The sequence below is a fragment of the Lepus europaeus genome, chromosome 16 (assembly GCF_033115175.1).
Source record: "Lepus europaeus isolate LE1 chromosome 16, mLepTim1.pri, whole genome shotgun sequence".
NCBI lineage: Eukaryota > Metazoa > Chordata > Mammalia > Lagomorpha > Leporidae > Lepus > Lepus europaeus.
Window position 1 is genome coordinate 36245843 of NC_084842.1, and position 25525 is coordinate 36271367.

General features: G+C 38.3%; 1 pseudogene; it reads right to left on the reverse strand.

The window, feature by feature from the left end:
* Positions 1-23785: 23785 nt before the first annotated feature.
* On the reverse strand, positions 23786-25045 carry LOC133775342 (zinc finger protein Pegasus-like; annotated as a pseudogene).
* Between the last annotated feature and the right edge of the window lie 480 nt (positions 25046-25525).

A 25525-nucleotide genomic window follows, 5' to 3' on the forward strand; every position in this document is an offset into this window, starting at 1 on the left:
CCCAGGAGGCACCAATGCCTGCCTTAAACAAGTCAGCTGTTTTATCACAATTGTGCATAAGTGTTGTTTATTAGCTTCCCTCAGGGAACCATCAGTTTCTGTGCTAGCGGAGTTTACTGTTGGTAGCACATCTTCATCTATTACCAAGCTCCACATATAGCTTCAAAAGATGCTGTTGGAAAGAATCAAAGGCTATTCCCCTTAAGCTCTCCGAAGGAAACTTGAAGCAGACGCTCTCGCCTTCTGGTAACTCTGACACATTAATTTCCCTCCACCACCTCACTGAAAGCAGTAAGTCTGGCACCACTGTGGCGGGGGCCCTAATCAGATACCAAACCAGTGCTGACTGTGTCAGAAATGATGTCAGATGAACGGCTGTCCCGGGCCACTGCCTCACTTGAAGCAAACACTGAAACACTTGTTTTTTAGGCTACTTTATGACTTGCCTGAAAAATGACTTTGTTCACCATGGAAGGCTACTAATGTATGAGGTGTTACCTCAGGATTTTAGCACTTCTATATGGACAACATTCTTTTTATACTCATAGCTACACAAGCAGTGGAAGTATCATTGAACTACTTATATTATCAATGCCATATATCAGGGGAGAAACTACATGGCAAAAGGTGTGTTAATACTTTCCTGAATATAAGGTCTCGTAAGAAATGATTTTACCAAAGGTATAGGGAGAAAATGTTTTCATTTTATACCATATGGTTTAGTTTAGATCGGATTTACACATTTGGGGTTTCTTATTTATTTTTAACGGTGGTCCTTCACCTGACGTACATGAATGCGGTTTTCACCTCTTCTCTGGGGACTGTGCCTGCTGAAGGTTCTGTCGAATGGGATTCTGGGAACTTGCTAGGTTTCCTGTTGGCAGATCCTTCGCTTCCTCCTATCTCTTCACAATAAGACTCTATCCCCTGGGGAGCAGTGAGGGCCACCACAGCAGTCACCTTTGGCTGTGACTAGGCTGTTTTCTTCCCTGACAGCAGCATTGTTCTTGCCATGCTACTGCACAGAGAGGATGGCACCTCCCTCTCAAACTCTCCTTCCTTCTGAAATGCTGTTACAAACATCAGGCCTGAGAACTGTCTCCTTCTGGAAATTATTTGGTAATAAGAAACAGACCCAGAGCAGTGTCGGGAGGTGAGGCTGTGACCTTTCACCTTTGGAGACCTGGGTTCGAAGCCTGTGTGGAGGTTGGTGGTCTCTCCTTGTCAACAACAGGTATTTTTCAGTGTCCCAGAACTGTATGGCATTTGGGAGCATTCATGTCTGATCTCAGGTAGGAATCAGCAACAAGACTGGTAGGATTGTGGGGGAGCAACACATAATTTTTCTGCATCTCTCTTGTTTCAAATCCAGTAGACATTCTGCTGACTTCGGTGACCTTCAGTTCTGTAGAAAATAATTTTTACAGGTCTGGATCCTGGTGGGGATAGTGGAGCATCCTGTTTGTGTCGGTTATAATGTTCTCAGATTCATGATTTGGGTTTGGAGTGGTTCTTTGTATGTTGATTAGTCCAGATTCCAGCATGAATATTTTTCCTTTAATTTGTACTTTTAGTCTTCATTCTGGTATTTTCTCAAATTATATTGCAGAAACTGTAACTGATGCAGAATACAAGTGCTTTCAAGGTAATACATAATTTTTACCTTACTTACCTTCAAGGACAGCCTAAGGTGTCAATATTACTTATCAAAGTGCTGTATATGGGTTGGCTTTTTATTTTAGAAAGAAGTTCACACCATTAGGGTAACTGAGAAGGGTGTTATATGGTTGCCACCATCCCAAGATTAAACTTCAGACCATTAGAAGACCAAGACCGGGATTGTGCTGACTTCTTGTGGCTCCATCTCATGGTAGCTAATTATCTGTCAGTTTGAGTGATTCTGAAACTAGAGGAAGTCCCACAGTTTGGCTTCCAATCATAGCCATGCCCATAGTTCTGTGATGCTGGACAAGTTGCTTAACCTCTGGATATCTCAATTTGTCTTATCTGTAAAATGGGACAGATAACGGTATGCTTGTCACAGGGCTGCCTTAAGTTGATCTATGCAAAGTGCTTAGGACGATTTCTGGTGCACAAAAAGGTGTTACATAAAGATTCGTTATTGTTTCAAAAGAGAAAAACAAAAGCTTCCCCTAGTTTGATGACTATTTCTGGAAGTCCACAAGGGACTCTATTTGATAATGAAAAATATTACACATAAAAATCTAAAAATGAATCTCCTGTATGAGTAATTTTCAAAGATTAGGGAGGAGGGGGAGAGATCCATAGACAAGTATCTCTTCTTTTGGATTCAGTTTTAACTCACCTGTGTCTTTTTTCTTTAAGATTTATTTTATTTATTTGAAAGGCAGAGTTACAGACACTGAGAGGGAGAGATACAAAGATAGAGAGATCTTCCATCCTCCAGTTCACTCCCCAAATGACCACAGCAGGTGGGGCTGGGTTAGGCTGAAGCCAGGAGCCAAGAGTTTCATCTGGATCTCCCATGTGGGTGCAAAGGCTGAGGACTTCAGCCATCCTCCATTGCTTTCCCAGGCATATTTGTAGTGAGCTGGATTGGAGTAGCTGTGATTCAAGCCAGCGCCCATATGGGATACTGGCATTGCAGGCAGTGGCTTAACCCATTACAAGACAACAATGGACCCTCATCTGTATCCTCTAATGTATCTGTATCTTCTAATGCTAAATGTGCTTGTGAGATTCTTTGGTTTTTTTATTCTAAAAAGTATTCCAAAAATTCCTAAGGGCCTAAGTAACGTTAACTCCCAAAATGTACCTACGGGGGGCTCTACTAATAAAGTCAGGTGGCAGGGTGGGGTTGGGGGGCCAGGGAGGCCTGCATAACTCTGTCTTATGTAGAAAATTTTGCATCTCAGCCAGTAAATACTATTTAGAAACTTAGAAAAATTCTAAGTATATTGAAGTTTTCAAAACTATTTTTTAAAAATTGACTCACTTTATTTATTTATTTATTTATTTATTTATATCTACTTGAAAGGTAGAGAGTGTGTGTGTGTTTCTGTCTGCTGGCTCACTCCCCAAATGGCCTCAACAGTGAGGGTGGAGCTGGGCAAAAACCCGGAGCAAGAAACTACATCCTGGTCTCCCATGTGGGTGGCAGGAGCCCATCTACTTGGGCTGTCATCTCCTGCATCTGAGAGTGGGCCTTAGCAGGAAATTGGATCAGAAGAACAAGTAGCCAGAACACGAACCAGCACTCTGATAAAAGATGTGAGCATCCCAGGTGGCAGCCTTACCCACTTATGCCTCAACACCAGCCCCACCGGCACTTTTTCAATAAGGAATTGCACTGTTTTGAAAGACAGCTGGACAGAGCAGGGCTCTTTACAAACTACCAGGCCTCAGGGATTTTTGGAAGACAGTTTAGCAAAGAAACTCCTTCTTTGGCATAATGACCTCATCCTTTAGGTCTTAGCAATAGCACAGAACAAGCAAACTCCAGGAACAGATGAAAGAGAATCCTTCCTCTGTGCCATTCTCATTTCTGCACCTGTAGAGACCTCTTCCAGGGGAAAGAATATCTTGTACACAGCAACTGGGATAAGGAAGCACTTGCATTCCGAATGCAAGCAATAAATTTGTTGTTCGATTCCTTTTTGCAGAAATTGATTTGATTTATCTACATATATTTCAGGCGTCAGTACTGTACAAATATATTCCATTATAGAAACACTAGTTTAAAAAAGCACATTTACAAATAATCTTTTTAAAAATTAAAGAGTAAGAAAAATAACTATAATTTAAAATACTCTTTAAATAATACTATGCTTACATTTTGAGATTGAATAATGGTATATAGGTTTCCAATTTCAGAAAACTGAAGCTTTTTTCTAAATAAGAATTTTAGGTGTAGGCATTTGACCTAATGGTTAAGACACTGCTTGGAATGCCTGCTTCCCATATCAAATGCTTAGGTTCGGATCTTGGCTCTGCTTACAATTCCAGCTTCTTCCAGCTTCCTGTTGATGACCACCCTGGGAGGCAACAAGTGAAGGCTGAAAATCTAGATCACTGTCACCCATGTAGGAGACCCAGAATGAGTTTCTGTCTTAGTCTGAGCCCACCCTGGCTATTGTGGTCATGTAGGGAGTGAATTGCAGGATAGGAGAGCTCTTTGTTCATCTGTCAGTCTCCTCGCTCTGTCTCTTTGCCTTTCAACTACCTAAAGAAATAAAAATAAAATAGATTTATAGAGGCATATAATAAAATACACACATTATCTAGACACTTATGTAAAAATTTTAAATCATTATAGAAGTAATGAGTTGACTACTGAACCTCAAAAAGTCCATTTTAAGGTTCTATGATGTCTAGCTTTTTCAAGTGCTTCGTGAAATTCAAAAGAAAATTAAATATACTATGTGCAATGCTTATACACAGGACTCAAGAACATTTCTTCTGAAAATTTTAGTGATGGTATTTATCACTAGCAAGAACTAGGAATTCCTACAAAAATGGCTAGCAGATCTAGGAAATACATAAAGTGAGCTTGGGTTGTCTTAGTATGCCAGAAAGCAAGAAATCTATTAGAGAGGGGTTGAATCATATCAAAAAGACATAGGAAATGTCTTGAAGAACATCTACCAAGATATTATGGGACAATTTGATGATGCTAAAAAAAATCCAGGGGCAGGCATTTGGCCTAGCATTCAAGCCACTGATTGGGTGCCTGGGTTCAAGTTCTGGTTCTGCTCCTGATTCTAGTTTCCTGCTAATGTGCACCATCTGGGGCAGTAGGTGATGGTTCAATATCTTTGGTTCCTGCCACTCATGTGTAAGACCTGGATTCAGTACTGGATTCTTGGCCAGCTGTTGCAGGCATTTGCAGAGTGAGTCAGTGGATAGGAGCTCTCTTTTTCCTTCTCTCTCTCTCTCTCTTTCTCTCTCTCACTGCCTCTTAAATGAATCAATAATATAAATAAATAAACAGTGTGATAGGCATTTCAACTAAGAGTAAAGACACCCACAGCCCATATTGTACTACTTGGGTTTAATGACCAACTCTGGCTTCTGATTCCAGTATTCCTGCTAATACAGGTCCTAGCAGGCAACAGGTGATGGCTCAAGTAGTTGAGTCTTGCCACTCATGTGGGAGATCTGGATTGAGTTCTTGCCTCCCAGCTTTGATCTGGTCCAGTCCAGGTTATTGTGGGCATTTGGGGAGTGAACCAGTGGATGGAAGTTTCTCCTCTTCTCTCCTCTCCTCTTCTCTCCCACCATCTCTTTATCTCTTTGCCTCTCAAATAAATAAATATTTTAAAGTTTTCTTCCCTCTAACAAAAACCAATCAAAAAACAACAAACAAAAATTCCAGTTTTAGGCACCATAGATATAGGGGTTGCTAATGCAATAGCATATTGTCCTGAGCAACAGTGAAGAGAAAGAGTCTTGACTCTCATATGAACTGCATTTCAGGATAACTATATAATTCATAAAGTAGAATTCCTTTTATTAAAGATATCCAGAATTGACAGAATTTGGGAATCATTTTTGCAATCCCCAGTGAAGTAAGAGATTTATGTAGTTATAGTCAATAATTGATTATATACCTATATATATATATATATATATATATATATATATATATGAATGTCTATCATTGATCATTATATGGCGAATCAGGCTGACCTCATAGGACCCCAGTGAGTCTTCTCAATACCAAGAGCAGGGTGACCAAACAGGTGCTTCATGGTGGGCTGCAGCAAGCACTCAGAGCCATTTATGAGTAATTGTGCCAGAATATCAGTAAGCCTTTAGATCTAAATACCAGTTTATGGGGAAAAATTCCAAAGCACATAAACAACAGCAAGAGGAAAGTAACTGAGCAAATGCCGAACACAAGACATTCTAATCACTGCATCAAAACAATGGCACAATTTGATAGGTAGGGAAGAACTATTACAAAATAAAAGAAACCTAAGAGGCTAACAACAAAATACAGCTTGTGGATCTTATTTGGATCCTTATTGGAACAAACTGACTGTAGAAAGACATTCTGGAGACAATCAGGTTAATTTTAATACATATTGAAAATATGAATACAGATTATATTTAGCAACTGTTAATTTTGTTGACCTGGGGGAAGAACAGTTAAGTTTAAAGAAGTTCTTAGCATATAGAGTGCATGCTGAAAATATTTACAAGTGAAATGACATGATGTCTGGGTTTTTTTTTAATATTTCTGGGAAAAAGGTTGGAGGGAGCTATCTAAAGAAAAAAAGTATAAAATGTTGAACGCCACTGAATCTCACTGAGGGGTGTATTCACGACTGTCTCCACCTTTGTGCAGACATGCTTGAAGTCATTTCTTGAATTGGTAGTCATGTCTTGATGATGATTCTGAGCATCTCCAGTCTTCGTGTTGGAATAGGTTTTCCACATCTGGATACCCATAATACTGTACAGCACGTGAAATGGACTGATGCATTTTCTGGACACATTTCAAGGCTGTTTCTCTACTGCTGCAGTGTAATAAAATATCACATCATTATTAACTAGTGCTTGAGGTTTTGTACTTTTTTTGTACTCATTTATTAGGCAATGGAATGACATAAACTATACATATTTTAGGTGTTTTCTCACTAATATCCTTGGCAACAACTGCATGTATGCTCTAAACAGTTCTCTTAAAAATAAAGTTGATGGAAAAACCATTACGCTCCTGATGAGACATTCTGAGGTGGCATGTAAATATGTAACAGCATATTTCAAAATCTCTTTCCTAAATCCAGGGTTAGAAGCAGCAACATCATTAGGTAAAACTCAAGAAGGAGGATATGAGAGCATAGCCTCTCACAATATAGTCACAAATAGTGGAGGAGGAATTGTTTGTGACATTTTCTGCTGAAATAACAGCTTGTAGATGCTCTGGGCTTCTCCTACATGACAGCTGGAAAAGTTGTACTACAAGGAAGTTAGGAAAATAGTCACAAGCTTGTCAACACTGGTGACGCCTGGTATCGGTACATATTACAATGCTGATATCATCCATCATTTTGACACTTATTTGGGGGCTGCATATGCCTCACAACCTAAGTGAAAAATTTTACTGCAATATTCTGAAGTTTGTTAGTTTATACTCAAGAGAAACTGAGTATATTGCTATCTATCTCTGCTTCTACAAATAGATTCACAGCTAGACAAAGCAGAGAATACAGTATAGTTCATTTAACATAATTTTCTTTCTTTCTTTCTTTCTTTTTCTTTTCTTTTTTTTTTTTTTTTTTTGACAGGCGGAGTGGACAGTGAGAGAGAGAGAGAGACAGAGAGAAAGGTCTTCCTTTTCCATTGGTTCATCCTCCAATGGCCGCTGCGGCCGGCGCTGTGGCCGGCACACCGCGCTGATCCGAATCCAGGAGTCAGGTGCTTCTCCTGGTCTCCCATGGGGTGCAGGGCCCAAGGACTTGGACCATCCTCCACTGCACTCCTTGGCCACAGCAGAGAGCTGGCCTGGAAGAGGAGCAACCGGGACAGAATCTGGCGCTCCAACAAGGACTAGAACCTGGTATGCCAGCACCGCAGGCAGAGGATTAGCCTATTGAGCCATAGCGCCGGCCTAACATAATTTTCTATAAACATATATATTCCATTTAAACCTTCATAATTTAAAAATTAGGAATTACACTATATTTATACAGCTCTAGATTATCCAGACAGCTAAAACAAAAAACCATCCTTCTTTGTTGTAAAGCACCAAAGCAATTCAAGAATAAGTACTTATGGATGTATTTTTCCCTTTATATATCTGTTGAGCTGTCTGGCTCTCCTAAACATCCAGAATAATATTTAACTGCAGTTCAAATTATACCTTTGATAGCTCTGGCTTGGCCATAATTGTCAAAGGTTACAAAATTTTTTAAAGATTTATATTATTTATTTGAAAGGCAGAGTTACAGAGAAAGAGAGAGGAAGAGACAGAGAGAGAAATCTTGCATCTGCTTGTTCACTCCCCAGTTGGCCACAACAATTGGAGCGCGGCTGATCCGAAGCCAGGAGCCAGGAGCTTTTTCTAGGTCTCCCACGAGAACACAGGAGCCCAAGAACTTTGGCCATCCTCTGCTTCATTCCCAGGCACATAAGCAGGGATTGGAAGTGGAGCAGCCAGGACTCAAACTGGAGCCCATATGGGATGCTGGTGCTACAGGAGGTGGTTGAACCTGCTATGCCACAAACCTACCCCCAAAGTTACAAATTTTTAAAGAGAAGACAGTCACTTTCAAGGTCACTTTCCCTTGAACTATATGAGCTAAAGCTTTTCTTACAAGTTCGAAGAGGAGTAATGAATAGAGAAGAGACAAGAGCTATCACTTTTAGGCCTAGGACATGGACAGGAAATATCCACAGAGCACATGAGAGGAGTTTGGATGGTCTCTGAGCATACGTAGGGATGTTATGTGCTGCTGACAAAATGATTGCCTATTCAGACTGAGATCCCAGATCCAATCTATCTCTCCTCTCACTAGTACCTCTCCAAGCCCCTTCCAAAGCTGAGGAGTCTGATAGTATAAAGACTCTTAACTTATTTCTCCCAAATCCTTGCTCTCATGTACATGGACAAGGCTAGGTCTTCTGGTGTCCTATTGAGGTATATGTGAAGATCAAGTCAAGTGGTGTGCAGAGAAAAGTCCTCAAGATCTATATACATGGAAGATCAGGCTGAGGGAAAGTGGAATGTCATTATTTTAACAGATTATCCTATCATAAATTTTTTTATAACAACAGAGTAATTCTTACTATGGGTTTTTGGATTATTACAACTGTACCCTGTGCAGTAGAAATTATTTTTCTACCTTCCTTTTTTATTCTCTTATTCTTCAGGCTCTACCTAATCCTCCCATTTTTCATAACAGAAATTCACTAGGTTTGGCCTTCCTAGGTGAATATTAACTTATACAATTTTCAATATCCTATCCTCCATCCTTCTAAAAATGTACTCATTTTGCCTCCAAGAATGTATTATTTTCATTTAGGTAAAATTTAGTTCATTACTAAATTTTAAATGTGAGCATTTTAATAGAGAGTAGTAGGCTCTTCTAAACATAATCAGTGATGTTGAATGAGACTATTTTGAATAGCTATTATTTAAAAGACATCTAACCTCAGAGGGCTATGGAGATTAAACTTAATGGATAGAACATCAGCAGGTTGCAAATATAAATTCATCACCAAGCCCTTGCCTAATAGGGACAGAACATGCCCAGTAATGTTGAAAGAAATTACTCCATTGGGTTGTGCCTATGCTTGGCCATGTCACACTCAATGAACTATTATTCCATTGCCTTTCAGTACAGTAACTTCAGGATACAGAAAATATTTTCAAAATAATCCAGATATTTTAAAAATAAACTTTCTTATCATATTACATGAAAAAATATATTATAAATCATAAATATGGATTTAAGATATAGATCAATAATATATAATTTGTACATAGTCATATATACATTATAAGTAACATGAAATTTAAAATGCTAGCTAACTTATTTGTTATCAAGTAGACAGGAATCCAGAAGAACACATTTATACCTAAAACAATTCCTTGAGTTTGTGGGATGCTCATGAATATAGAAAGGGGAATTGGTTGACAGGATTATATAAATATAAATATAAGCAGGTACAAAGTAAATAAGAAATCAGTACACTAACCTGAGATAACCTAGTTAAATAACTACAAAATAAATAATGAATTCCTACTCCCTCCAAAAAAAAAGAAATGTTAGAAAAGTTTTAGCAAGACATAAAAGGGAAAAACAATAACAAAAATGATGCTATGACTTCCTCAACCAGCTCAAGAAAAATAGTACATCACCACATTTTAGTTAAGCTTGGATCTTACTGTTCTCTGATAGGATTGTGCAGAGAATAATAAAATGTACACAGGACTTCCAGTGACATCCTTTTCCCTGCCTAGTACCAGGGGTCATTGCCAGCATGGCAATGAGAAAACAATATAAATATTTTCACATTGTGCATGTTAATGGTTTAAAAAGTAATTGTGGTAAAAAATGGACAAATAAATAAAGTGAAAATACTTTAATGAAGAATATGAGCTCTTTTATAGTCAATTGTATAGCAAAAGGAAGATTCAGAAGCACGGGTGCAGAAGTCCCCATCCAGTTCCTGGCCTGTTTCTGTAAGTCACGCAGTGTGTAGAGTGAATGTGCTAAGGAATTTAAGAGCTTACAAACTGATTTTTATTGAAGTCATCAAATGTGGAGAAGGCTAATTTAAAATCAACCATGATTTTAAACTGGGACTCAAAACTCTGGCATATGAGGTAAGATTGCAAGTCTGTGAAAAGTTTGAGCCGCAGTAAGTATTATTTATAAAGGTAAATAATTCAATTTAAAATTGAAATGTAAATGATACATTAAGAATCGAACTATAAATTCAGTTAGGCTGTATATTGGCCTTTCAAATCAAGCAATGAAAAACCTTGTAGCTTTTGTTAAAGGAAAGAGCATGTGTTAAGGTAGATAATGACCTTATTCAACTATATAAATGACAATGTCTAAAATTATCTATATCTGTACATATAAAATATGTATACATTCCAATAGTAAATATACTTTATGTGTATATATGCATACACACAAGAAAATTTGTGTTCAAGTGGAAGACACACCCACATGCACAATCCTAACAGTAACTTTATTATATTGTATACTAGAAGGTAACAGGAGTAAGAGGATCAGAAAGAGGGGCAGATGGGGTTGAATTTAGGGAGGAATATGCAAGTGACCATTTAAGCAAAGACAGTGAAAGAGTTATAGGCTGAACCATATCTGGGAAAAGAAAGAGCAAGCAATCTGGAAGGAAGGAAGAGAGTGTGAAAGAATTAAGACTCACATTGTGTGTGGAGGATCAGCAAGGAAGCCTGCGTGACTAGATTAGGATGAGGGGGAGTGGAGAGAAGTAGCTGAGAGGTTTGAAAGGTAATTAGGGGTGGATCACTAATGTCTTTGGGCACAGAGAGAATTTGGGCTCTAATTAAATCCATCAAATGCCCTCCTAGGTCCAGGGCATACAGAACTAGAAACCAGGCTCCATCCTAAAGGGGCTCCTTATCTAACCATTAAAATGCACTAGAAACTGTTGAAGGAATGTAGTAAGGGCTGTAAGACCTTGTGATGGTGACATCATTTCCAGATCTGGAGACAGGGATAGAAGGGACACAAATATGAAATCTAAGTACAAATTTTGGCAGGAGAAGAAAGAAAAGTTTTCCTGACCAACAGAGTTGGATGTACACAGGATTCAGTTACCAAATCATTATTTGGCCCTTAGTAAGTTCCAGAAAACATTATAGGCTTTGAGGTTACAATAGTGATAAAAAATGGATATTTACAAAAATAATCCTTGCTTTCCCAGACAGGGATAAAATCAATAAGAAATATAAGTATTGACTAGTGAAGGAACTTCCGGGACTTTACTGTGACCTGTGTAAAAAGTGCCTGTGGGAAAGTAGCACTGATGAGGTCAGATGGGTAAACAGTGGCAGATCCTAAAGGTCTAGTGTTTATGTTCAGAAGTTTGGATTTTATCCTGAAGGAAGATGGGTGGAGGGGGGGCCTACGGAAGGATATTACCTAGGGGAAATACAAAGTCAGTTCCTATGAGTCCTTGTCAGATAACAACAAGATTATACAATTAAGAATATAGGAGTTGGACTATCACTGTTTAAAAAAGATAGCTTCAATGGCCTCTCCCACCCCGATTCTCTTATGATGTTTGGAAAGAAAATACCACCGAGAGAAAAGATATTGGAGCATAACTTTACATATAAAGGAAGCTTGGGAGTGCACACACTGCTTATGATTCATTGCAATCCCCTTCTCCATGGGAAAATTTCACTTGTGGAACATTCACATTCTTTCACTGTAAAATAAAGGCTTAAAAATAATACTCATCCATCCTTGTAAAACGACAAGCCAATTTAAACTTAGGGGGAAACAACTTGAAATAGGTTGGGGAAGGGTACAGAGGGCTTTCATTTACTGACTTGTGTTAGTTTACTAGATAAGGACACACTCCCTTGCTTTTATGTCAGCTAATCTCCCATTGACCTCCCTAGCCATACTGCAACATCCATCACAGAGTAAACAGGAGCTTTTTTGCTTTCTGACTCTATCCATTGACACTCTTTTTCTTGCTGAAGACAGATTATCTTCGGGTTTCTTTCCATTATCTGAAGAGAGCTTAATTTTATTCAGAATCTGAATTAATGCTGCTTATAGAAAATATTCTTTTCGTGTAAATGTAGATGGTATGGTATGTGCAAATTTCATACTAACATCTTTCTTAAGTATCCAAATTTGTATAAAAATTCGAACATTCTTGTAATGACGGCATCGAGACTGGCCCTGTGTTTCCAGAACAGGACAGTCATGTATAGGTGACACAGCCAGTGAGAATTAGCATGGAAATGAGTCACAGGCTGGTTTACAGCCCTGAAGTTTATGAGCTAGATGTGCGTGCTTTAAAGCCACATCTCTAAGCTAACCTTCTCCAAGAGGTGAAACGAAGTTCTTTTAAGAGTCACCAAGGAATCTGGCTCACTTAAGCAACCTGTGGCATCTGAGGTGATAACAGGACCAAGTCATTTCAGGCTGACTGCCCGACTTGACTGAAAACTTAGTGACAGATAAAACATAAATCAGAGCCTTTATCACTCCCCTTCCTTGCTTGCCAAATGGGGGGTTAGTTTATCAGAGCCCTATAAGCCCACTGCCTGCTCTTCCCTTTAGTGCTAGGCAGCAGAGCAGGGCTGGCTGGAAGCTAAATGGCTGTTCTAAAACATGTTCATGTAAACAAGCTGCGCCAAGACTTCCTTGAACTGCCAGTTAGTGAAGTGTCATCCATCTCACTAAACTGTACATTTGATAGCGGCATATCATCTATATCTTGAAGAAAAAACAAATAAAAAGAAAAAAATCCAAGCTCCCTGGTTTAGGCTGGGACTTCTCATGTTGATAAAAGTACTAAGAATTAAATTGCCTGGCCCATGTAATAGTTGCTCATTCAAAGGAAGATGGGGGTTGGGATGGGAAGAACTTTTAAGGACATTTGGGAATATTAGTAGGATCCTCCAAAAAAATCCATGTAGTAGTCACTTTAATTTCACCAAGGGCTGTATTAGCTGAGGTATGTTTCCTAATATTTAAAGGAGTAATTCCACTAACCTGTTGTTAATATGTTGTCAAATGTTATTTTTTATGTAGTTTATTTGCAGTATCATCATGACTTTCTACAAGTCACCCAGCATGGCTACTCTAACAAAGTGATTCATTGAAAATTTAGGAAGAATGAAGTCACCTTTTATATAGGCACCAATAATTTTTTAATTTTTTTTTTGTTTTTTCTAAAGTATCAATAGCCTGACTGGCTCAATCTAAGATCCTCATCAGTGAGAATATAAGGTCCTCATTTGGAAGAATGGATACACATGTTTTCTGACATAGCTACGGCAACTCTACTTAAAAGGAAAATATGTGACCTTTATAAAAGGCCAAATAGTTGTGTGCCGGCACTAAAATTAAAGGGACATGTCTAGCCAAAGGTAGAGTAATTGGCTGGAAGTTGACTATTTTTGGCACTGTGAAAAATGTTTGGGTGTGAAGGTGACAGTTTAGGAAGAAGAAGAAACAATAGAATCCCTACAGGAAGACATAGTTAAAATTAGTTTTCCTCAGTAATGGGGTAAGAATAAATCCAAATGTATTCCAATAAGTGATGAACTCCACTATAAATTCCTTATGTGGCAGAAACTTGAGATGCACATGGATGTGCATTATTCTGGCCGCACCCGGATATTATGCCATGTGTTGTGTGAATACTCCTTCCTCACTCCAGATTGGCTCAGAGCCACTGAAAACTCAGATGTTTCTATTTAAAAGTTGATGCATGGATAGAAATATAGAGAAAATACACCAACGATCCACCAAAAATCTCGGCAAATGAGTTAACTAAACTCTGTAAAAATGGAGACCAGAAGTGCTTGTTTTAAAAAGCCCTGAAGGCTTCTACTCAAAAAATTACTTTGGGATGTCAACTTCAGGTAATGCCTCACAGTTTACAAACTGTGCTTTTAATTTGATCAGGACTTCTATTTCAGCAAAATACCTAAAAAAAATTGTTGTTTTATTTTATTTTTCTCATATTGATAAAGATAACACTTATTCCTTCACGTAGTAGTTGGAAGTCATACTACCGGAAGAACTTATCTTGCAAAAGCTTTTAAGATACCAAAATTATTAGAGAAATTGTGGTAATTAAGACAGAAAAAACTTATCTAATACTATAATGCATCAGTAAAACACCCAAACTTCATTTTGCATAAATGCTGAATTTGCACATTAAGGGTTTTTATATATAAATGCATTTGAGCAAAATTGGGGTGATGTGGTTTCCTGACACATTTTAGCTGCCTTTTCAACATCAGCTATGGAAGTGCATTTACATATTATTACTCACTTATATTCATTTATCAAATGTTATTGAATAGTTATTATGTCCTATTTTATATATATATATACACATATATACCCACATTTAACTACATAATATAGTACAGTTACATGCATACAAGGGCAACAATACTAAAAAAAGTAATATAATATGCTATTTCACATCTTGAGGTGCTTACACTCAAGTTATAGATAAGTATTTTTTTTCTAAATATATTTGAGAGAGTGAGCTTGTTCCCTCCCCAACTTCTTGCAAGGGCCAAGGCTAAACTATGGCTAAAGCTGGGAGATAGAAACTAACTCCAGTTTTCCTATGTGGGTGGCAGGAACCCAATTGTTTGAGCTATCACTATTGCCTCCCATGTGTGCATTAGCAGGAAGGAAGTGTCAGGAGCCAGAATCAGGAATCAAACCCAAGTACACCAATCTGGGTCATGGGTATCTTAACCACTCGGATTAACATCTGCTCCCAGGTACATGATTTTGATGAACTTTAAAGTGAAGACTTTTTAAAGAGGCTGATGAGATGTCATTAGGTAATAATATTCGAGGTGAATTTCATTAACTTCTAAGGAGATAAATTAAAGATTATTCCAACTAGAAGCTCCCTGTATCTGAAAGGGCTATTATCCAGTCCTATCTTGTCACCAACATTCAGAGGCACTCAAATTATCTGAGTAAGCACTGATATTGAGGACATTATCTTAAATTGTCTTCTTCAATCCTTTCCTTATCTATGACTTCAGAGAAGGCCTTACCTTATTATCACTGCACTCCAGAAAAAGAAGACACACAACCTGTCTCAAGTATTAAACAACCCTGACTTTCAGGAAATCATTTTAGTTAACCTCCAACCTTCATGCTTCAATGTTGACTTGTCTCATTATGTACCCAGCAGTCAATTATTAGTTTTGTTTTCAATTCTTTCCTTCACATCAAATAATCCTAACTCTTGTCTTTCCAGAATTAATCCTTCAATCCTCAAAGGTACTATTAATGCTATTGTGTTTCTTTTTAATTGATATCATTAGCTCTTTGATTAAGAGCTCAAAGCTTTTAGAGAAAGCTTGTTTTAGGGATTTGAATAGATCACCGTGGGTTTCACAACTGGGTTCCTGGATCACATCTGGCCCAGGTTAGTGGTGATACTGACATTACTCTTCATTGATCTGTACCACCACTGTCCAATTAAAATATACAGCAAGTCATATATGTAATTTTAAATTTTCTGCTGGCCACACTGAAAGGAGTAAAATAAAACAAGTTCATTTTAATGATATGTTTCATTTAACTTTGTATACCTCCAAATCAGCAATTCAACATGGAAGCAGCAAATAAAATTATTTAGCATTTACAGTCATTTTTGATACTTAGTCTTTGAAATATGGTATGTATTTTACTCTTGGAGCACTTCTCCGGGTAAACTGTACACATCTCCTGTGCTCAGTGGCCACATGGACTAATGAGTACTGTATTGTTCCACACAGCCCTACAATAAAGCTAAATGGCCATCTAAGTGAGACTTGCTCAAAATAGGAGCATCTGCTCGGCTCAGTGGATTTGAAAACTGACATTCATTTTCCCTACTTGGGGCCATCATTGTGCCTGATCTTTGTGTTATTTATTCCAACACTGAATAGTGATCATTACAGTCAGTTTTATCATGTTACAAAATGTGCAAAAATTCTATCTTGAGTCCACATGATTAATAATAATTTCCTAGCACTTCTAAATGAAAAGAGATGTCAGTTATGCCCCCTTTTCAGCTTACCATTCACTACATCTCTCTTCGCAATTAATCAGTCAGTGAAGCAATATGTATTAGGACTACCAATGATTAAAATGCCAGGGACAAGCTAAGAGGGACAGAGCCCTGGTCCTCAGTGAGTTTCTACCCCAGAATTCACTTGACTGAAATCTCCACTTTTCACAAGTTTTGTCCAGCAAGAGGCTTGCATGGACTCTTCAGACTGGCACAGTATCCCCTTGAGCATTAAAAAGAAAAAAGAAAAAAACTTTAGTCATTTTCTTTTTGTCCAATAACATTTAATTTGATGAATTTTCTATGGAATAAAATTTTTTTCACAAATAAGTAAATCAAGTTGTTCCTTTTCATAAATATTCTCCAATGACTTTGCAAAATGATGCTATTTACTTCATCTTGTCATGGGTACTCCACCATATCTGTTTTTTTCCAATTTAAAAATAACAACAAAGGGAAGAAAATGCCAGAAAATCAAAGAATAATTCAAATAAAAGTTATGAATCTGCAAAATTAAATCTAACTGAATTAAACTGTTTCTGACCTCAGCTGCAAGTAAAGACTGTATTTTCACTAGATCTTCTACCAGTTTCAAATAAAACAAAGCACTCGGAACTTCCCTTGGCACAACATGCTCTTTTTCTCTATTTATCAACTAATGTTAATGTCCCCTTTTATTTTTTTCCTCCTTACATTTTTAGCTTTCAAGTTTCTGTGACCTTAATATGACATTTTAGTTGGGTGATTAATTGCTATTAAATGGCACTGCACTGATTAAACAAAGGCCTTGTTGGCATCATAGTCAGTTACAATGCTGCGATTCAGTGTGATAAGTTTAAACATACACAATTAGATGTAGTAATATCTAATTTGTCAAAGCTCTTGTGGCTTAATTTTCTGCCACAGAGTTTGAAAGAAACAGTGACTGGACAAAAATGTCCAGATTTACTGCTTAAGTACCCTCCAGTAAATTGATCTTGCCCATCATGTAATCTCATTTTGGACATTTTGAGAGACAATGAAGCTCAACTAGCTTGAAACCTTCTTAAAAACGGGCCTGAGGGTTCCTGATCAGAGAACTTGAAAGCTACACCACTAGATATGAATGTCTCTTCAGAGTCAGACAACCAATTTGCTGGGCCAGAGCTTTCCTTTTAGGATAATTGCATAAAAAGAATAAACGTCAGTAAAAGGATGAAAGATACATATAGGGAAATAAAAGTACATATCAGGTCCTGAAACATCACACTAAAACAGGCTACAGGTCTATTATGTGAAAAATAAAAAAAGAGCAGCTGACATTTCTTTAAAACTAATCATTACAATCATAATTATCCTCACAGGAGTCAGTTTTCCTGGCCTGTTTTCAAGGCAGACAAATGCTTTCTAATTGGACAAAAAGATAGAAGATAGTTTTCTCCTGCAACCTGTTAAATAACAATCACTCTTCCATATCATAATGAGCGTTTTCTGCAGACTAAATATGAAAAACAACTGTTTTAACACAATAAATACACAAAAATAGGACTTATATTCGCTAAATATCCAACAAACAATTGCTTGATTCCTGAGAGCCTATTATATGCAAGATATTGCTCTAGATAGGAAAGATTTAGAAAACTTAGTAATGATAGTTTCTGTTCTGAGTTTCTTAGAAAAATCTATGCACATATACATAGTTGTTATATTAGGCAAAAAAATGTGTATTGAGAAAAGTACAAAAGAAGTGATTAATTTTGTCTTAATAATGAGAAAGCAAAGGGTTGGCTCAGGAGCAGAGGCAAAATTGGTAAGATGATATCTGAACAAACTCTTGATAGAAAAACAGAATTTTTACCTATATATAAGGACATAACAGGGAGACAAAAGAGCATGAATAAAACCAAGTACTGTAGTTTCAAGGCATAATGATTTTATAGCTAAGGTAATGTTCTACTAAATCATTTTCATAAATTCCATCCTTCAATATCCTTCGATGTTGGTCCACTCAGTAGGGTTCCAGCCAAGAGATTCCCCAATACAATAAATCAAACAAGACAGAAGTTTGATTCTCCCTCATGGAGCAGGCTCAGTAGGAATTGGCTATTGTGTGCTCCACAGGGTATACAGGGACCCAGGATCCTTCAGTTAGCCTCAAGACTACCTGCATTCATAAGACTGAAGCTAGTTTACTGGAATCATCAGTTTTCCTAATCTGGATAAGAAGAAAGGAGGGAGAGGGCAAGAAGCTTCTTTTCTAAGGAAGTGACCAAATGTTTCACAAATTATTGAATCATGAGAATCTAATTGGGGGCTCATATCCTGTAGAAAGTACAATGAATTACATTATCAATAAGAAGGGGTCACTGTGGGACAATGAGATAGTTTTTTATATAGCAGGTGCTCAGTCAATGTTTATTGCTAAGTTAGTGAGTAAATAATTAAATGGGCAATTGAATGTTTCATATTCACATTTACTTGCTTGTGAGAAAGTTTTCATTTCATAGAAATTTCACCAAATTAAACATTATTGGTCAAAAATAAAATGACTAAAGATATTTTTCCATTTTTATTTTTAATGTCCAAGAGAATACTGTGCCAGTCTGAAGAGTCCATGTAAGCCTCTCACTGGACAAAACTTGTGAAAAGTAGAGATAATTTTACCTGAGTAGATACTGGGACAAGACTCATTTACTCATAGCTTTTTCCCTAGCACTTTAAAAAAAATTTTTTTTGTTTGTTTGACAGGCAGAGTTAGACAGTGAGAGAGATAGACAGAGAGAAAAGTCTTCCTTTTCCGTGGGTTCACCCCCCAAATGGCTGCTACGGCTGGAACGCTGCGGCCTGCGTGCTGCGTCGATCTGAAGCCAGGAGCCAGGTACTTCCTCCTGGTCTCCCATGTGGGTGCAGGGCCCAAGCACTTGGGCCATCCTCCACTGCACTCCCGGGCCACAGCAGAGAGCTGGCCTGGAAGAGGAGCAACTGGGACGGAATCCAGCACCCCAACCAGGACTAGAACCCGGGGTGCCGGCGCCGCAGGTGGAGGATTAGACTAGTGAGCTGCGCCGCCGCCTCCCTAGCACTTTAATCATTGGTAGTCCTGATACACATTGCCTCACTGAAATCATGGACATGACACCACAAGTGAGAAATTCCACACATGAACTCATGTGGTCCGTTACAGTCAAAACACAGGCACACTAAAAACATCAGATAATATGACCCTCAGGATCCATGAGAAGTTGTGTAGGAAAAACAAATGAAATTTATTTCATGCTGAGATTTGGATGCCATCTCCAGAATATCTCATTTTGTTTATTCAAATATTCCAGAAACTGAAAATCTCCAAAATCCAAAGCACTCTGGTTTCAAACATTTTCAAATGAGGACCTGTTGTATCTGTTGTTAATTTCCTTTTTCATGTGATTTTAACAAAAAATGCATTACTGCTGCTATTTTCTGTTTGATCCTATAGGTTTGTTGTACTAATTGTTTTATAATTTTAATGTGGCAGTTTATCAAAATAAATATTTTATACTGCATATTCATTATGTGGGTGATGTTTTAAGGGTAACCATGAAACCACAAACCCAAAAGAACACAAAAACTTTGCTATATGAAACTCTTATAGACTGTTGGTGGGAATGCAAATTAGTGCAGTCACTATGGAAAACAGAATGGAGATTTCTTAAAAAGCCCTAGCAGTAGGGGATCCAAGATGGCAGAATAGGAAATGATGCATTGAACTAGAAATGTAGGAAGTGCATTCTCAGGGGAGAATTAGAGAGGAAACCTCAGCAGAAATTCTATGGAAGGAAGAGAAATACCATGGATCTGTGTGGAAGGTGCAGAGGCACAGCATGAATACAGACACAACACAGGACTCCAGCAGCCAAGAGCCAGAGAAAGTGCCAGTTTTGAGGCTGAGGTGGAATCAGAGTGCAGCCTATGTCAGAGGTGATATCGCCAGAGGACGAGGATGGCATGAGTCTGGCCTGCAGCCCTGAAGGGGAGAGGGTACCTGCGGATCCAGTAAAAAAAAAAAAAAAAAAAAAAACAAGGCACATTTCTCTCATTCCATTTGCCCCACAATGGCATCCAGCAATTAGCTAAGAGAGGGCAGGGGCCGTTTTGAGCATAATTGGCGGCTGCAGAAGTCCTTGTGCACATGCACAACAGCTGGCTGAGACAAGATGCCATCTTCTCAGCAGTACTGGTGGCAATGGCTCCGGTGCAACTGGCAGGGAGGAGGTAATATTCAGGCAGCAGCTATTGTGTATGTCTATGACCCAGAGTTTCTAGCAGAGGGAAAAATCCGTGTTCCCCACTAATTTTGAGTCTGGGAGGATTGACAGTGGGGTTGGCACGTATGTAAGACTGAGAGGAACCCTCAGCCTCCCATCATACCACAGGCTCTGAAGTTCAAGCTACCTAGGTAGAGCACCCACAGGCAGCTGGCTCTGGGGATGTCTGCTTCCCTGTGGACCAGACAGGCTAGTGGAGCAGATCAGACCTTCTACACCCCATGACTGTGGAAACCTTGTGTGCTGAGACTGTGGGAACACTGTAGCTGCACAAAGTGGGGCAGGGTGCATCTGGATGTCAGGGTGATCTCTGTGTGTCCTTCCACAAGCTCAGAGTCCCCTGATTGCCTGGGATGGGTCATTGCTGTAGGATCTGTGCTCAAAGGACTGCGGAGATCCTTTGTAAGGTTCATACAGTGGCACAGATGAGCATTGCACCCACCGGGGGCTAACATCTAGGCACTGATCACCTTGGAGGGGAGGTGAAGATCTGCTCACACCAACAGAGTTGACCATATCCCCATTTCTGTTCAGAAGAGATCTACAACACCCAGTTTGGGTGTCACCCTGGATATTTGCCCCACCGTGGAGCACTGACCAAGCTGTCCATACCCAGCACACTCCTCTGGGCAGTCCCTGAAAGTGCAGACATTCTACTAAGCCACATGGGCATAGTTCAAAGATAAAGCCATCAGAGGAAAAATCAATACGTATCTCCAAAAATGCCCAAAAATGAAACAAAAATTCAAGAAACAAGAATGAGGAAGACAACATGACCCTCCAAAGGAACACAACAACACGTCAATATTAGAATGTGAAGATGAAGAGATTGATGGAACTCCTGAAACAGAATTCACAAGATTAATCACAGGATTACTCAGAAGCAATCAGAAGCAAGTCCATGAAATAAAGAAATCCATGGAAATCACAACATGCATTTTCTGTGACCACAATGGATTGAAGCTGGAAATCAATCACTCAGGAATCTCCAGAACATATGCAAACACATGGAAACTGTAAAACATGCTCTTGTTTGAACAGTTGGTCATAGAAGAAATTAAAAGAGAAATAAAAAAATTATGGAAAAAATGAGGTTGACAATATATCATATCAAAACTTATGGGATACAGCAAAAATAGTATTAAGAGGAAAGTTTATATCAATCGATACCTACATGAAGAAATTGGAAGACCACCAAATCAATGAGCTATCAATGCATCTCAAGAACCTAGAAAAACAACAGCAAACCAAACCCCAAATTAGTAGGAAGAAAGAAAAATTAAAATTGGAGAAGAAATGAACAAAATTGATGCCAAAGAGTACAAAGGAACAGTGAAATGAAGAATTGGTTTTTGAAAAAATAAACCAAGTTGACACACTATTAGCTCAACTAACAAAAAAAAAAGATAGAGAAAACTCAAATCAGTAAAAGGAAATCACATGAAAAATGAAATTTAACAAGATACAACAGAAATAAAAAAATCAGAAATTACTACATATGCCAACAAATTGTATAACTAGAAGAAATGGATAGATTCCTGGACACAGACAATCTACCTAAATTGAGTCATGAACACATAGAAAACCTGAACAGACCAATAATCAAGACAGAAATTGAATAGTAATAAAGACCCTCCCAACAAAGAAAAGCTTGGTACCAGAAAACTTCACTGCTGAATTTTACCAGACATTTTAAGAAATAATTCCAATTCTTCTCAAGCTATTCAAAACAATTGAAAGAGAGAGAATACTCCTAAACTCATTCTATGAAAACAGCATCACCTTAATTCTTGAATCAGAAAAAGATACAACAGGGAAAGAGAACTATAGACCAATATCCCTGATGAACACAGATGAAAAAAATCTTCAACAAAATACTAGTCAATCAAATCCAACAACACATCAGAAAGATCATTCACCTGGATCAAGTGGGATTTATCCTTGGGATGCAGGGATGGTTCAACATTTGCAAATCAATAAATGTGATGCACACGTTAGCAAACTGAAGAACAAAAACCATATGATTATCTTAATATAATCTATGATTATCTCAACAGATACAGAGAAAGTATTTGATAAAATGCAACATCCTTTCATAATGAAAACCTTAAACAAATTAGGTATAATCATTCCTCAACACAATCAAGACAATTTTTTTATTTAATAAATATAAGTTTCCAAAGTACAACTTTTGGATTATAGTGGCTTTCTCCCCCATATCCACCCTCCTACCTGCAACCATCCCATCTCCCACTCCCTCTCCCATCCCATTCTTCATCAAGATTCATTTTCAATTATCTTTATATACATAAGATCAATTTAGTATATACTAAGTAAAGATTTCAACAGTTTGCACCCACACAGAAACACCGAGTATAAAGTACTGTTTTAATAGTAGTTTTACCGTTAATTCACATAGTACAACACATTAACGACAGAGATAAAGTTTATTTTGTCTGATATCAAGGTGGCTATGCCAGCTATTTTTTGGTTTCTGTTGGCATGGAATATCTTTTTCCATCCTTTTTAAGAATAAACTGTTAGTATTAAAAAAAAATGAAATTCGCCCATGTGGTTAAACTAGAATTGGAATAAACATCATTTTCAACTTCAAGTCTTGAGTTTTTCTTTGTAGAACTTTTGTGCCATCGTTTTATATTTCCTCTTGTAGAGAAAAGATTTACTACACTGAAATAGCTTTATTATCAGTTGAAATGAAACTACTGATTCAACTTAAGGTTTGTGAACCAAATAGCATTTCAGTTAGGAGCAACCTAAATACCTAAATACTGAAATAAACTGTAACAGATCTTGTAAGAGAAAATAACTTATTCTCTAAATTTTGAAATATGGCAGAAATAGCATTTTAGCTGCAATTATATACTGAAATATCAAGAGTATGAATAAGCCTAGAGTCTTTATGGATCATAAATGTAGGAATTTAAATGAACACCTAATAAGGTTATGACTACACTCCAATTCTTACATCTAAACAAAAGGAAAAAATAGACATCAATGTACTATGCTAACACATAAATAACCAAACCAGATTTTTATGGGAAAAAAATCAGGGAAAATTTTTCCATTGTCAAATTTATATTTTCTATAAATATAATGTATGAAGCTTAAGTCAGCAGACATCTTATTAGGAATGACTGAGCAAAACAAAAACAACCAAGGTACAAAAGACAAAAAGGTGAAACCAAATAAAACATAATGTGCTAATGTTACAATCAGTGTTGGTTATGTTGCCCTTTTGCAAAACGACAGACAAAATCATACTTGTTTTTGCATTTGCATCCACATATGTTGCACTGGAAAGGGCCTTCCTACCCATGACATCCATGTGAATGGTGTAAATGATGTTGGCTGCAAAGTACATGTCACAGTGCTGGCAGTGGTGCAGAAGCTGAGGGTCCTGGACGGACAGGGTTGGGTCTGGAGTGCTTGGCTGGCAGTTTCCTATGCTGGGAATACTCGTGCAGGCACTTGGTTTGCTGCTTGGGCCTGCCACTGGACTGCAGTTCCTTTGACTATGGGATGGCCGAGGTTCAGGGCTAGTGGGAGAGGAGCTCTGGGGAATGCTTGCTGACACGACAGAAACTACTGCCTGTGCAGAGGGCTGTGCTCCAGGAAAGGCTTCTCATCAGGGCAGGGGACTACGTCAGGGGACTCCGGGTTTTGGTTTTCTGGTGGCAAGCTGGACAACTGTCCTGCTAGCATCGAGAGCTGAATCAGAGGGTTATCCACCAGGAGCTCCTGGGGCTCCCTTGGTAGGCCACCAGTTGGTGTGGTTTTCGCCATACATTCATAGGAGTCAGTCTCGATATTTGGTGGGATTTCGTGGGTAAAATCATTAAGCTAGTCTGGTTTCTGAACCACCGTGGAAGGCGGACTTAAATTGATTAGTGCTCTTCTGCTGTACCCCAGATTGCCTGTTTTCTTCTGTAAACCCCCCCACATCTTCTTTCTGGTTAAGGAAGACCAAGTGCCTTTAATTGGTACCATTTTATGCTTGCATCCGGGGTGATGGGACAGGTTACTTTGATTACTGCAGCGGAAGGAACATAATTCACATTGTATGGTTTTTCTCCAGTATGAGAACGCATATGGGCTTCCAGATGACGCTCATAAGCAGAAGCAAATGGATATAAGTGACATCTATGAGGTTTCTTACCTGTGTGGATTCTAATATGTTCGATGAGCTGGGCTGTTCCTTTGCTGGCATAGTTGCAGTACTAACACTTGAGCTTCCCATCAAACGTCCTTTCAAACCCGTCTACTAACATTCCTGAGTTTTCATCCATAGAGACTTCGACAGACCGGTGATCAAGTCCATTTTGATCACCCTCTGTTCCAGCTCCCTGAAGAGCCTCTGTTTCTTTGTCCCCACTAACTGATCCAGAGATCATGTTCGCTTGATGGGTCTGCTGAGTCAAGCACTCTTGAAAATCCTTCATGAAGTCCAAAGGCTCTGGTTTCTTTTCACCCATCTTTGCTCGCTTGTTTTTGTTTTGTTTTGTTTTGTTTTTCAAGTTTACAGCTTGTTATACCTAGAAAAGAAACTACCAGTCAAGGCAATTTTTGACAAACCCACAGCCAGATTTTTATTGAATTGGGAAACATTGGAAGAATTCTCACTAAGATACAGAACCAGACAAGGATGCTCACTCTCACCATGGCTCTTCAATATAATCTTGGAAATTTTAGCCATAGTCATTAGGCAATAAAAAGAAAGCAAAAGGATACAAATTGGGGAAGGAGGAAGTCAATGTATCCCTGTTTGCAGATGACGTGATTCCTTATAGAGGGAATCCAAAAGACTACACTGGGAGACTATTGGAAGAGTTTGTTAAAGTGGCAGGTTATAAAATTAGCACACAAAAAATCAATGGACTTTGTATACACAGGCAATGCCATGGCTGAGAAAGAACTTCTAAGATCAATGCCATTCACAATAGCTACAAAAAATT